At 38.2% G+C, this 16,145-nt stretch overlaps 1 protein-coding gene across 21 annotated transcripts in view; it reads left to right on the top strand.

The window, feature by feature from the left end:
- Positions 1-16,145, top strand: part of ENOX1 (ecto-NOX disulfide-thiol exchanger 1) — a 570,778-nt gene that overhangs the window by 111,370 nt on the left and 443,263 nt on the right. For 20 of the 21 annotated variants that reach the window (XM_063650813.1, XM_063650807.1, XM_063650809.1 and 17 more), the window contains exon 2: positions 5,199-5,264. The exons of the other annotated variant lie outside the window; for it this stretch is intronic. The gene's annotated coding sequence lies outside the window, so the exon portion shown is untranslated. The remainder of the gene's footprint in view (positions 1-5,198; positions 5,265-16,145) is intronic. 21 annotated transcript variants of the gene reach the window in all.

Raw genomic sequence — 16,145 nt, 5'->3', positions numbered from 1 at the left:
ACCAAACACCGCATATTCTCACTCATAGGTGGGAACTGAACAATGAAAACACATGGACACAGGAAGGGGAACATCAGACTTCAGGGACTGTTGTGGGGTGGGGGGAGGGGGGAGGGATAGCATTGGGAGATATACCTAATGCTAGATGACGAGTTGGTGGGTGCAGCGCACCAGCATGGCACATGTATACATATGTAACTTACCTGCACGTTGTGCACATGTACCATAGAGCCTAAAGTATAATAATAATAATAGTAATAATAATAAAAAAAATAAAAAAAAATAAATTTCATTTCTCTGCCATTCCACCAAAAAAAAAAAAAAAGAAAAAAGAAATGGTTAAACTTGTTTATTTTTATGCTAGGTGATGAAAAAGTAGATACTTGTGGAGAAATAGGATTGATTAAAGGGAATATTATCTAATGGTAATAAAGTAGGAGAAATTTACCAAGGCTTTACTTTACTTCAGTAAATTTACTTTAGTAAATACTTACTAAAGTTTTTACAAAATACTTTACTTTGGGTTAGAGTTACACTAAAATACATATATCCCAGAAGTGTCTACATTTTTTTTCTTCAAAGGGTCAACTCCTTTTCAGATGTAAGTGCAGGGCATTTGTTAAAACTGGCTCAAGTCTGAGGGGGCAATGGAGTTGAAGGTTAACAGGAAGCTCGCACTCTCTATCATAGATTGGGTAGGTTTCTAAAGAGTTCTTTTCTGAAGGGGTGATGATCTCAGTCCAATGATGTCAATGGTATGAATGGTAAAAAGCACCTCTCATAGTTTTTGAATACAAAGTAGATTCCAATATCTGGAACACTATTGATGATATTTAATAAAACATATTTTTTAAATGATTAAGAGATTTAGAGCAAGATATAACAAATTTCCACTACTGGCTTTTCCACTAAACTCTTGGTTGATTGAAATGGAGTGACTTGCTATCTCTCTCTTGGGGAACTGCTACCTTAGTCCCTGAATTCAGAGGTGAATCCAGAGAGATAGGGATCCTTGAGCTCTATCCAGACACAGCTCAACTTGTCATGTCTCCTCTTCTCCTTCCGCAAAATAGGATTCCAGTCCCTTTCCTGATCTGTAGAGCAGATCTATTCTGGAGGTTTCTTTTTGGCTTGCCTCGGAAATTGTAGTGGGCTGTGATCAGGTCCTCACTTCCCAGGGTGACTCAGAAACCTTTGAAGAAATGTAATGGTGTAATGAGACCTTTAGTAATAATGGGATATGTATAGAGAGTATCATGGGAACAAATAGAGGGATTGACTAATTTATTCTAGGCTGCTGTAGCTTTTGAGAACTTTTGTTTGCTTTCTTGAGTTTTCTATTTATTCATTTGCTGTTAGAATGTTGACACATCTGACTGCTTAGTGTCTCTGCCCAAAGCAGCACCCCTTTTCATTCTAGTTCTGAGAGTTGAGTTACATCCAAGACCCTATATTGACCTTACGATTAGATGATGTGTTAGTCCGTTCTCACACTGCTATAAAGATACTAACTGAGACTGGCTAATTTATAAACAAAGGAGGTTTAATTGACTGACAGTTCTGCATGGCTGGGGAAGCCTTAGGAAACTTAGAATCCTGGTGGAAGGGGAAGCAGACATATCTTACATGGCAGCAGGCGAGAGAGAGAGCATGCAAGAACAGGGAAAACTGCCTTATAAAACCATCAGATCTCATGAGATCTTACTATCACGAGAACAGTATGGGGGAAACCATCCCCTTAATCCAGTCACTTCCCTCCCTCAACAGGTGGAGATTACAATTTTAGATGAGATTTGGAAGGGGACACACAGCCAGATCATATCAGATGTCAATACCAAAAATCTACGGGAAATTTTCAAAACGCATTATTGTGTGATATTTTCCTTCTAATACTGGTGTTTTGTTGTTGTTGTTGTTGTTGTTTTGTTGTTTGAGATGGACTCTCACTCTGTCACCCAGGCTGGAGTGCAGTGTCGCGATCTTGGCTCACTGCAACCTCCACTTCCTGGGCTCAAGCGATTCTCCTGCCTCAGCCTCCTGAGTAGCTAGGATTACAGGCATGCCAGCTAATTTTTGTATTTTTAGTGGAAGTGGGGTTTCACCATGTTGACTAGGTTGGTCTCGAACTCCTGATCTCAAGTGATCCACCTGCCTCAGCCTCCCAAAGTGCTGGGATTACAGGTATGAGCCACCGCTCCCAGCCCCATTTTCCTTCAAATACTTAGTTCAGTTGTGTCTTAAGGCTTATGTTGATTGGCCAGTGATTGTTTGACTAGTTAACTCATTCATTCAGCAAATATTTTGGGAATATGTACTCTATTTCAGGGGCATATATGGTATCTAGGGGCTGGAATAAAAAGATTGGGAAATCAGATTTGCCTACAAAGTTTCAATCATAGTTCATATGTTGAAAATACAGAGTGAAATACCTAAAGGAAGCCAAATTGCTTTTCTGCAGTTCAAAGACTATATGCAAGATTGCCATATCACAGCCTACTCTGTAGAGTTTTCCATAAGTGCATTTCATGTGGGAAGTGGTACCAGATGTTTTCTATATTACGATAATCTTCATATATTTATTAAGCTGTAACTTGTAAGGCTTCCTGATGGGGCATTAAATGAGGCTCTTTGTGTGCTACTCTGTGTCATTGTAAAGAAGTACTCTGTTAATTCCTGCCTTGTCATTTATCTGGCTTTTACTGGTAATGAAGCGTGTTTCAGTCATTCCAGGAGGGTTTTGGGGATATGCACAGAGAGGAATAAGAGTAACAGAAGGGTTGGTTTCATGGTGGGTTGGAGGAAATACACTTAGGGAGAACCAGGGGTAGAATGACGCCTTTGGACTAGTATGTTTTACATCTTTATCCCCTTTCAGTACAGCAGCCAAATACTCCAGAATTGTTCTACATTTTAGGAAATGCTAAGAAAATGCTAGGTTTTGAAAGTTTTTCTTTCCTCTCTCAATCATTGACCTGGCATTGGGTTAGGAGAATCCGAGAACTCCCAAGAATTACAATGGAACAGTCTAGGAGTCGAGCAATTTTCCTATCATTTCTAAGCTCTATGCTTGAGGAAGACAGGTTATGTACTGATAACAGGGATTTGATTCCAGGAAAGAAAAGAGAGGATAGAAGAGGGAAATAAAAATGTGGGGTTGTTAGTGAAGAAAAGGGAAAGGAGCAAACAAAACAGGGAAAAAAGATGTTTGGTTGTCCTTCCTTCTCTCCCTTAGCTCCTTCTTCTCACAAAAGGAAGGGGTGAAAAAATGGGCAGATTGAAAGGGAAAAGAAGGGAGTTGAATTAGAGATAGGAGGGCACTTGGAGGTAGTGAGGGAGAAGGAAAATGAGTTAGAGAAATCGCAAAAATAAGTGAGGGGGAAGGAGATGGGATAAGAACTGTTTAAATTCAGGAAGAAGAGAGGGGCTCAGAGAGGGGAGTGCATACTTTAGTCACACTGAGAGCCTTCAATTACTCCCAGCAGGGCATCTGCCAAATAGCCAGTGCCCCTTGCTGAAGACATTTTCCTGACTTTTGTATTAACTTTAATGTGATTCTCTTTATGGTCCCCGTATTGCTGGTTGCAGTTTCATTGACACTCTGTGTGATCAAATAGCAAATGTGGAGGTACAGTTCTGCTATTCCTGCCCCCTTGCAGTTTGCAGCCGACTTCTGAGTAGTGCATCTTGTGTTTGATGTTTGCCATTCCTCCTTGTCTTGTAGGAGGGTTGAAAGGGAAGAGATGTGTTCCTAAGGGCTGTCACATTTATAGCTCATGCATACAAATATTAAAGAAGCTGAAAAAACTCGATAAAATCACATTTTGATATTTTTTTGAAATAAGGTAGTTGACTCCTTGCTGGTCTAGTGACCTGCCCTCATTCACTATACCTGTAGGCGGACTGCTTCTTGAAAGATCTTTCCTCATCCTTTTTCAATACTCAGCTCAGGAAGCCTTCCCAGTATTTCCCACCTGGGTCAGGTACTTTCTAAGTGTGTACCAGTACCTTCCCCTGCCCCTGGCTTCTTGTGCTGACCTTTCCCTGTTAGATCTATCATGCGATGTGGTAATTTTTATCCTTCCACTTTGGGGCTCTTTACACAGTATTAGTTATTACTGAGCACCTAGTTATGGAACAAATAATGTCTATCTTCGATGTCTACAGATGCTGGTCTTTAGAGTGTAAAATGCTTCTAAATTTGGCTATGCTTTTAGTTATCTGTTTACAATTAGTCTACATGTTCTGGAAAGAAAAGAGATTTAGCCAGATGTAAGGTGTTTCTGGAGAGTTTAATAGAATATTTGTTTCCAGATTCATGCAACTATAATAGAGGAATTGTGATTCCATTAAGTTTTAGATACCAGAGGACGGTCTTGAAGTTTGGGGCAACCTATTTCTTATGATTCTAGCATTCACAGGCCTGATGTATAAGGCACTTTAAAACCATGCTTCTCAGACTTTAATGTGCATAGGGATTATCTGAGGATCTTGTTAAAGTGCATATTCTGTTGCAGTAGGTCTCAGGTGGGTTCTCACATTCAGCACTTGAAGCTCACTGGTGAGGCTGATTTTGCTGCCCGTGGACCACACTCTGAGTAACAAGGCCTTAAAATACTTTCTAGAAAATAAAGTTGGGATTTATCCTTTGAAAATATCTAGGTGCACTTTATAGTTTGCAGAACAACAAATTTCCTGAGAGAAAGCTTATAAGTGTGTAACTCTTATTTCAATTTGGAAACTTGCTAGAATTTCTCACACTTAAAAACAGTACGTCTGATACCAGTCAACCCCTAAAACTGCTTTTGAATGACATTTTAGATTGTACTGCCGTTAATTAACACATAGCTTTATTTATTTAGGCTTTCTTAGATTTGGGAGGCCCTGGCCCTAGCACTGGCTTTAGTGTAGCTACTTTAGCAACAAAGACTACTTTTAAAGCAGAAATACTCTTTGAAAGATCGACAGTTCGGAGGCTTTGTTTATGATGAGACCTTCACATTTATTGATTGTTACCAAGTTAGCACCATGCGGAGACCTTCTCCAAGGGCATTCAATTGCAGTGGCCAGAAATGGAAAGGGCAATGTTCAGCTCGAACTTTGCAGGCGAAACCTTGCATCTGCTTACATATATATGTTCAGTCAGCTCTCTGAAATTGATGTTTGAAGTTTTTTCTAACAAGATGGCCTTTATTTTACAGGTCCTTTGCTGCCAGCATGATGTCGTATTTATAATATGTGGAGGAGAGAGAGCTCACCATGCTCAGGTAAAGGGATGGTGTGTGCACCACAAATAACAAGCAGGCTGGTTGTCACCATATGGGAAGGGATGTGGTTTAATTATACCTCTGGCATCATTCTCTAATGTGTGTCTTAGTTATATCTGGGGTTCAGAGGGCCTGTGGCAGAAGATCTCAGTGAACTAACATGCATTTGGGGAGCATTTACAAAGTACCTACGACAGGGCCTCTGTAAACAGCCAGCAAGGAAATAGGACTGGTCACTTGAAATCTCTTTCCAACTTCTACAGAGTTTACATAAAGGTACTACCATTGTTCATCTTTATCACCTTATCATGAAGCCTTTATCTTTTCAACACTTATGTAAATACATGAATATTGAAGACTTCTAATTAAAGTCTTATCTCTGTCCCCTTATCTAAAGTTTTCCTTCTAAATTTCCTTTGCATTTTCTTTAGAAATAAGTACATGTCTCACAACTTTGATTTGCCCAAATAGGTCACTGAGATTAATTTTCCATTAACCTTTATTGCTTCTGTTTCTTTCTAATCATCTTCTTAGAGGACTAAACAGTCCCCATTGGGTTAGTCTCTCCTTAGGATATGAGTCATCTTTTTCTTTGATGCCCTTTTTAGGACTGATGTGGATGATAGTGATCTATTGTCCAGTGACCAAACCTGGACCCATTAACTGAGCCAAAGCTTCCGTAGATAGACCTACATTAGGAGTTCTGATGACCATGGCAATTTTATTATTGGACTTGCTTCTTTTGTGACCCAGTCTGTATTAATCTCATCTGACTGCCTTAACAAAGCACCACAAACTGGCTGGCTTACACAATAGAAATTTATTGTTTCACAATTCTGGATTCTGGAAGTCCTAAGTCCAGGTGTCAGCGGGGTTGGTTCCTTCTAGGCTGTGAGGGAGAATCTGTCCCAGGCCTTTCTTCTACCTTCTGGCAGCCTCGGGCATTCCTTGACTTATAGATGGCATTCTGCCTGTGTCTTTACACTGTCTTCCCTACGTGTGTGTCTGTGTCTATGTCCAGGTTTCCTTTTTGTAAGGACACCAGTCATATTGGATTAGGGCTCACTCTAATGACCTTATCTTAATTCGATCATCTGCAGGGACTCTATTTCTAAAAATGTCACATTCATATGTATGAGAGATTTAGATTGCAGCATCTTTTTGGGGTACACAATTCAGCCGATAGCACTATAGGGATACAGGCATACCTCATTTTATTTCACTTGGTTTTATTGAGCTTTGCAGATACTATGTTTTTTTACAAATTGAAGGTTTGTGGCAACCCTGCATCCAGCAAGTCTATCAGCAGCATTTTTCCAACAGCACGTGCTTACACTGTGTTCCTGTATCAACATTGTTTTAGTAATAAAGGATTTCTAAATTAAGGTGTGTTCATTTTTTAGATATAATGCTATAGCACAATTAATAGAGTAGAGTAGAGTGTAAACATAACTTTATATGCACTGGCAAACCAAAAAGTTTGTGTGACTTGCTTTATTGTAATGGTCTGGAACCGAGCCTGTAATATATTCAAGGCATGCCTGAAGTGAATTCCTCAAGATACCCCTAAAGCATCTAGCATGGTGCCTGCTGCTTAATATTTGTTGAATTAGTGAATGGCAAGGACCATAAAGGCCATGGCCAAATTTAATTTGACAAAGCAAAGTGCAGTGACCAGAGGTGGGCAGGTATTATGCTGGCATTTGTCCTCAGGGAGCTCTTGCCTTCAGGATAGTCCAGGCTAAACAACCTCATAAATGAGATAAGAGTTTTCCTTTAAAAGTAGTAGCAGATGGGGTTTTTATAAAATATAGCCCTTTGTGTGAGCCGGTACTGCTGTCTCTGTTGGCATCGCAGGTTGAACTGCCAATTTACATGCTGCCTCTATCAGTATATCAAGATATCTTCCAGCTAATTCAATACCATTTAAATCATACTTAGCCAGGCTATTCTTTCTTTCCAGCTGCATCGCTTTGCACTTATTAAATTTAACATTCTCTTCTCTGGCTTTAATCTCTAAATGCTATCCTGAAATAGATCTGCCCTAATCGCGTCTTCTTCCTTCTTTATGCTTCCTTAGCTCAACATTATTACAAGTTATCTTTTGAGTGTTCAGATTTGGGTGTTGATAAATTATTAGGATACTGGTCTCTGGGTAGCACTTAAATGATTTGTTCTTTAGAGGTGCTTATTTGGGAAACCCTTTATTTCCTCTTGGGGTAGTGCTTTCTAGCCATGTCTACTGTTACTTCTAGGAAAGGATTACCTTTTTAATAGCAAAAGGGAGCCTCCTGCTGAGACAAGTGAAAGTCCAGGGGCAGATCTCCTCCTAGGAGTGAGGTAGGCATCTTTAGGAGCCCTGCAAATTCGCTTAAGCCCCTGGATTAGTGCTGTGTGGAGCTGCTGTAAGCAGGCAGGCCAATGTCTACAGATTGACTGTGTGGGTCAGGCCCAGGCCTCCAGGAAGGTGGAATCATTTACTTACAAGGTTTTTCAGCCCCACAGGAGCTTTTGTGTTCTTGGGGGTGGGGCTGCAGGCTGTCCCATGGCCAACTGACAGCATTGGCTTAGACAGCAGTAGATTTATAAGATGATGACAGGCAGTAGGAAATGAAAATGAAAGTAGAAATTCATTTTAGCATTTTTCTGACATTAGTCTTAAGAAAATTGGTAAATCAAACGGCAGATATTTATGGCATGTGTGATGCATGCAGGCACAGTTCCACCAAATGCCAGATACAGATGTATAACTTCATCCTGTGTCTCCATTGCTTATTTTTGTTTTCCATTTTATGCAAGAGCTTACTACCCTTGATGAAAGGTCTCTCATAACTTTTCACATGAACTCTCCTAGTGTGGCTTGTGGGCATGTCTATAGATTTCATTAAAACTGAAACAGTTAATTTGTTTTGGTTATACAGTGATCAAACAGAGTGATGGTGGGCCAGCCCTTGCTGGCTGCAGGTAGGGCCTGGTGAGCAATTATATTCTAGTAATTCAGCTGTCCCAAAATAGCCAGTGAAGTACCTACAGTGTGTGCTACAACAATTATAACATCCCAATAAGTCTTATTTTAATAATTAACTTATCTTATGTGTATCTAACACTTCTCTATTATTAAAGAGAAAATAACCCAGAAAGAAAACCTCAGGTGCCTTGAACATGGAAAACGAGTTTTATTGTTGTTGCTTTGTCTTTACTCCATTTTGCATTCTCTAATTTCACATTTCTGAAAACTCAGCTATAAGATTCTCATGTACTTGATAGTAATTTGCTAACTTGTTAAACTCTGATTTTAAAAAGGGTCAAATGAGAAAAATGATTCTTATGTCTTTTTAGTTAATAATTAACATGGTAAGTTTTTCTTAGATCTCTGACATTAGAATGTAATTATTATATTATGGAAAGTATATTAATTAAACAAATTATACTTCAAGATTCTATCAACATTTTTCAGAAAATTTTTGTACACAAATTAGTTAAAATAGGAATCTTAATGTCTGCTTTCTGTAGGATCTTCTGCCTCTCCCTCTGATGGTTCCTTCTTTGCTTCATTTAAATCACGAGTTTATGTTAAGTGCTTATGAGCTGGTAATATAAAAATGATGAAGAAGAGCAGTGGCTTTTGGCAGGGAACTCAGAAGCTTGGAATTCTCTTTCATCTACATTTAGTTACCACTAAGCTCTGTCAAATTTCTGTAATTCTTCCATATTTTTACTTTCCTTTTTTTAAATCCACGATTATCCTTTCCAAGCATTTCTTACCTTTTTCTTGCTTCTTCATATGACCACTCTGTTTTGTTTGTTCATTTGTTCGTTCATTCATTCATTCATGTAGTACCCTTTTGATGTGTGCCAAAAATTGTTCTGGGCATAGTATCAAGTATATTATAATTTATGTGGGAGATAGCAATGATTTTTGCATGACTATGATGGAGCTATAAAACTAAGTATACCTTTTATATAGGAAACAGAGCAACTAAACTGGCTTGGGACAATTAGGAAATACTTTATAGAGAAGATTGTATTTGAATGGAAATTGGTAGGAGATGAGTGGTAGAGAACATTCTAAATGAAACAGAGGGGAGATTAGCAGAGAGGTATGAGGGGGCAGGGCATGTTTGTGTATTCCATGCTGTTTAGGTATTGCTGGAGCATAAAGTGTGAAGAGGGATATAGGGCTGGATGAGACTCTATAGGAAGGCAGAAATCAAATCTTGAAGGTCCTTTGATGCATTGTTGAGCCTTCTTTTGTATGTCTTCAGTTCATCCTGCTCCTTGCAGGGAGAATGGCTGTGTGAAAGAGTGCTTATATCCTGCCAAACTCTTCCTTTATGACCCTTGTCCTGGTCTCACTGCTTCCAAAGGGAAGTCAAGCTCTCTTTAATTTACTCCATTGAATCATTTACTGCACTAGATTTGCCTGCTTTGCTTTTCACACAGAATTGGCTACTTTGCTCTCTTAGTTTCCATTTTCAAAATCCTTCCCTCCTTTAAGACCTCACTGAAATTCATATCCTTTATGAAAACTTTTCTCTACTCATGAATTTTACCCCTTGTGGATTCCAGAACTTTGAATAGACGCTGCATGTTGCAATTTTCTCATGCTTCTCATATATCACAAGTTATTTTTATAACATTCTTAGACTATCCACATGTTGAAGGGAAGGGCCATATACCTATCTTGTATCCTATTTATGCTGGAAGTGCAGCTTCTTGCATGTATTAATAGTAGACATTGCATGGATGTTTGTTAAAATGGTAGAGGAAAACAGAGTTCCTTTCATTTGAACGGCTGCTACAGAGGTAGAACTGAGGGATTGATTAATTGTCATCTGGAAGGGGTAGTAGTTAACATAATGTCCAGATGAAACTCTTAGAGGGAAGAATAATTGTCAGTGAAGGTGGAAGGATTACATTAAACAAAAGGCAGAAATATGTACAGAAAAGAGATGCAGTTTGAAAATCAGTTAAACTGCCCAAAGGTTTAGACATGGGAAGAAGATACTTAGAAAGCCATTCAGCATGTGTGATTGTCTTTGACAGTGAGTGACAAATGGAATAACAGGAAAAAGCACCTTTATTGCATGAAGATGCTCTGCATTATTAAATAAAATGGCCTCTGGAAAACTTGATTCAATTTAAGACTTCTCAGTTGCAGATCTGGAGACAATCACAAATTCAGAAATATATTTATGAAACTCTGTTGCCACTGAGCTCAAAAGACCGTAATCCTATTACTTGTGATTTTGAAAAGGGTAAACATGAAAAACTGAAAAGAGTTATTGATTAAAGAAGTAATATGAACAGGAATAATGGAACTAAAGTAATTGAGGCAATATTGGGCCTAATGGACCTTGTTCTCTTAATGCCTTTCTTCTGCTTTTGTATTGAGTTGGCCCCAAAGTCGATAGGACTATGTGCACAGAAAAAGAAGGACATGATGGAAGAATTAGTATTGCCGTCTATAAAAAAAAAATCAATCTGTTGTTCTTACAGAAGAACATCAATCAGTCTGTGAAATTAATTAACTGGAATTTTTTACATTTGGCTTCTAAGATAATGAGACAAATGATGAGAAAAGACTGTATGCCTTGCATATAGTAGATACTTGGTAAATGTTTCTTGAATTGAAAACCAAATGATATCATGGATTTAGTTTAAAAACTACTTCAGTGTAAGTCCTTTTATCAGTCCTAATTCAGTCCCTTTTCTTTTACTGGGCTGCCTATATCCATAGTACTGTAAATGTAGATTCCTCATTTTTATTGATTCTTGCTCTGAAGTGAGTTCTCTCACATTTTTACTGCCAAGGAGTCCAGGCCAGCTTCACATGACTTTGGATCTCTGTATTATTTAGTGTCTTAACTGTTTTCTGTGACCAGACTTCCTGCCCTACACAGTATTGGCAGGTTACATTTTTTGAAATATTTTAACAACATTACTCTCTATTCAGAAAACATCAATGTCTCTTTGTTGTCTACAAAATTGTGGGCTCATTGTACTTTAGAGTTCATTCCCTACTACTTGGCTTTGAAAGCATCTGTGTTCAGACTTGTCCAGACACCCGTCCATACTTAACTTCCACCAGCCTCCTACCCAGACCCTATGGGGAAGACAGATTCATCTCTTCATTCTGTCATCCCATTTTGCAATGCACACAGTATTCTGCATCAAATCCTTCCTCTCATATCTATATCCATCCAATTAAAGTCAGTTCTGCTCCAGGCAATATAGTCCTTAAAACTGCACATTATCAAAAGCTGTGCTATAAAGACAGTTATTTCAGTGGCATAAATAGTGTTGGAGACTTGAGAGCTGCAGGGGCACAATAATCAAAGTTGTTTTACCTGAAGTTATTTAAATAATAATGGTATTTTCTATCTCTGTAAAAGTATAACTTTAAAACCTGAACATCACGAAAAAATGCATTTTATTATATCTCTTTTTATAAGATGGTAGTGAACTAAGCTGGTATTTTAAAAAATTGTTTCAACATCTTAATGATCCACTATTGTGAGAAATGGAGAATAAAGACCTTAAAGCAGCTGTATTGTAAGCAGAAGACCTTTTTTTTTTTTTTTCCTTATGCCAGGAGCCCTAGTCTGCATAAAACAAATTGTATTCCCCAATCAACTGATCACTTTATACCTAATACACATTATGCAAACTCTGCAGAAGAAATGTCTGTAACACTTATTTTTCAAAATGGAGTTTAAGGTCCTTTTTCCTCCACTGAGTTTGCCTTTCACCATTCTTCCTTGCCTGGTGATTTTTCTCTCCGAATACTCTCTTTTAGGTTAATTATCAATTTAAGGACCTCTTTAATTGTTCATCTTTTTCAGAATTTTTAGAGACTGTTTTGAAATAGAGACATATTTTTGTTTCCCACAGTGTCCAATACATTATTAGGGCAATGATATACTAGTTTATAAGCATGCGATTATTAAATTTAGTTTCATCTAAATCCAAAAATTGCTATTTTCTCTATTTCCTTTCCTCCTGAACACTGGGCCTTGGCTTAATGTTTTTGGGGGGACAAAAAAGAGTAATCCCCATTTCAATGTCAATGCAAAAGGATAAAGACTGACTGATCGTTTTCAGATTAAGGATAAATACATGTGTTAGTTCCTGACCCTTCTTGAAACTTCATTAAAATGATGTTTAAGGGATTTTTATTTTAAAAGGGGCACACCGATGAGAGCAAAGAAATAGGGCAACAGTTGCAGCACTTTGGGATTTGGGATATAGATGGATGAGTGCTAACTTACTTAGCAGACCTGAGAAAGTGAAGTTTTAATCTAGCAGAGGAGAAAGGAAAAAGGTAACCCAAATTATACTGATGAACCCTGCAAAAACTCAGGAACAAGAACCCCTGGAAGGGAGAGTGAAGATACAGTTGAGAAGTATTGGTTGAAAGTTCAGATCTGCTTGCTAACTTTATACAAGGAGGAAACTGCTCCTCCACTCCAACAGAGGGATGAAGATTATGTTTTCTATAGAGTTGGTAAAACAGAAGGTTTCTGGATTGAGAAGTATCAGGAAAGGTTAAAAGGGTATAATATGGTCCTGAAATCTGGTAGATTGTGGATTACACTGATTTACCAAATCCCAAGAATGACAATACCTTCTGTTCTCTGCTCCTTAGCCTACAGGCAGCTAAGGATACCTTTCTTACAGGAAACTCCAGGAAACATCCCTGGGACTCTAACCTAAAAATAGAACTCAAGGATACTGATATCAGGGATTCCCTCAAGGACGGGCCTAGCTAGAACAATTCTAAAATAAATCCTATGTCAACAACCACACTCCCAACCTTTCTGTGGACCTTCTAGTGCTCGGCCCTTAAATATCGCAGACAGCCAAGGATCGTGAGACATTTAAGGAAATGTCTGATATCATGAGAGAAAAAAACTAAAGCATGCAAACAAAAAAAGCAACTTGGAGGAAACAACCTTAATAGGAAGAAGAAATTTTTTTTTTTTTTTTTTTTGTTTTAGACAGGGTTTCACTGTGTTGTCCAGGTTGGAATACAGTGGCGTGATCTTGGCTCACTGCAACCTCTGCCTCCCAGGCTCAAGCGATTCTCCCACCCAGCCTCCCTAGTAGCTGGGATTACAGGCATGTGCCACTACCACCTGGCTAATTTTTATATTTTTAGTAGAGATGGGGCTTCACCGTGTTGGCCAGGCTGATCTTGAACTCCTGGCCTCAAATGATCCACCTGCGTCTAACCCCCAAAATGCTGGGATTACAGGTGTGAGCCACAGTGCCCGGCCAGAAGAATAAATCTGAAAAAAGAAATCATCAATATCTCCAGACAGATAAGGCATGATATTATAACCATGAAACACAACAGAATTTATAAGGGTTAGGAGGTGAAATTAAGGAAGTTTTCCAGAAAGTGTAGTAAAAAGAGAAAGAATAGAAAATAACAGAAAAAATAAGAGGCTTAGAGGATTGGTTCTTACATCCAAAAATAGTACACCAGATTCAGAGAACATAAAAAATGGAGGACAGAAAACCATCAAAGGAATAATTCAACAAAATTTCTCAAAAACAGAAGTTTCCTGATTAAAAGGGAGTAGCAATAGATGATCATGAAACTTTACAACACTAGAATGTGGCCCAATAAATGACATGGTAAACTAATAAAAAGAAAGACCTGGTATCCCAGAGATAGGACCAACACAAGAGCGAGGCGAAAAGAATTCACAGGTGATGGTAAAAGAGATCTCAACAGCTGTGCGCTGGACTAGTGATCAACTGATCTAAATTGCAGTAGGTAGAGGGGTTCAGGAGAGAGTTCTTCAAGATGGTAAAATTGATTAAACATCTAATGTGTTTGCGCTGAGAGGAGATTTACAGATCTTGGGGAGGCTTTGGGGATAGCATCATGATAAGTACATAGGAAACTAATGCAAATTAAATATAACAATGATTAATTCCAAGGAAGACAAAAAGGCAGAAAATGAGATATAATCATAGAATACTACATGATTCTAAGGATGTAAATATGGATATTTAACACAACCAGAATTATTCTGAGAGGATGGGAACATGAGGCATGCGTGTGTATGATAAAAAACCTAATCCTCATCTTCCTCATTGGGAGGTCAATCAATAATACCTGAAATTGAAAAACTAAGAAGTAGTAAGAGAAGCATGTTATTTAAATCAGTGCATATAAATTTTTGTCTTTAGTATGGCACGCATAGAAACTGATACTGAATAATGTAGGAAGGTGGAGACATTCATTTGTAGAATATTAGGTAGATATAAAACTTCAAATAAAATATTTTCAGATTTTTTCAATGAAAAACCTGAACTTGCTTTCATAAACCTAACTTTTTATATTTCTTACATGCCTGAAATGGCTGAACACAATTCTTGATCAATATCTTAATGATTCTCTCTTCAAATTCTTTTTAGTCATTGTCAGTGAGATACTACACAAGTAGTGATTTTTAAAAAAAACAAGCCATTTCACCACCATTTCATATTCTATAAAAGTTAAAGTTATCTTTAAAAACATTAATAGTTTTAGCTTTCTTCTTTGCTAGACAAATGCAATCCTCTGAAAATTCCAACAGATTTCAAATTCAACTAAATTTTTTCCTATGAGGTAATTAAAAATAATAATGAGGCCCGAATTTATAAAGTGTGTGTTTATTGTTAGAGCAGTCACTCCATAGGTAGCCTGGATGCCAGTAAAAGATGATATTTGACTCAACTGGAAAGAAATATCTGGTATGTATAGACAGAATTTGTGGGGCTGTCCCTTGTAGCTTAGCCTATCAGGCCCTTCTGCCCACACCTTTCTAGAGCTCCACTTTCAAGCAGCTGTGCCTTCTATACCTGGAATGAAACCTCCTTCAGCAGCTACATGGACTGCTTCTGCACAAAGTGAAGGGGTGCTTTCTGCAGCAGCCTGTTGACGTGGGTGTCCATGGATGTTTCTAGTGCCTCTCAGCAGAGCCATGAGGACCATGCCTTTATACCTTGAGGAAGCTGATGGCCAGGTGTGATCTGCCCAGAGGCACCTGCTACCTCAGAACCCCACCTGATTCCCTGAGGCTGAGAGACATCCATACCTCATTGCATACCTGGAATCAATTCTTTGCACAATAGTGTGCCAGCACCTACTGATTTCCACATGTGGAAACAAATTCCAAAATAATTACTTAAAGAATTGAAAGCAGTTATCTCTGGGCCTAGTCCTATGTAACAGTTGAGACTATATTATGAATAAATTGGTTTAAATACATACTAATGTTTAAAAATCTCTTGTGTAGTCTTATTGGATCTTCCAGACCTTTTGCCCTCTTAAAACATTGGACAGAGCTGCTTTCAACTTTGTTTTTATGAGATGAGATGACAAAATATGGACTATACAACTGTGGACAATGGTCTACTTCTTAAATGCAGAGGCTATTTAGTTTGTGGATTATCCACATGCCATATTTTGCCCCAAGGATTAAAATAAAAGGAATATAAATCTGAAGATAGCGAGCTTCATTTTTTAATACAAGGAAAAAGATAAGTTGAAATTCATGATAAATATAGATTGTGTTTTGAAACTTTGATTATTTTCCTGTTGTCCCTTTAACATGTTCCTGGGGAAGTTTGTAATAATGATTTAGGAGAAGAGGTGGGAAACTGTTAAATTAGCTGAAAAAAAATAGAAAGGCGCTTGAGAATACATAGCAGAGAACACATTTCTTTCACAGAGGGTACTGACAGCGTGGTCTATTTGGTGCCCTCCAGATTCAAGGCTGAAACTGGAAACAATGGTGCTTTAATTTGCTGCACAGCTAATGGGCCTGCTGATTTGTTCTCATTTTTTAGTCCTATAGTATGTCCTTAAAACCCTCTCAAGGG

The sequence above is a fragment of the Pongo pygmaeus genome, chromosome 14, assembly GCF_028885625.2.
Source record: "Pongo pygmaeus isolate AG05252 chromosome 14, NHGRI_mPonPyg2-v2.0_pri, whole genome shotgun sequence".
NCBI lineage: Eukaryota > Metazoa > Chordata > Mammalia > Primates > Hominidae > Pongo > Pongo pygmaeus.
This window is presented reverse-complemented; position numbering and strand designations above follow the sequence as displayed.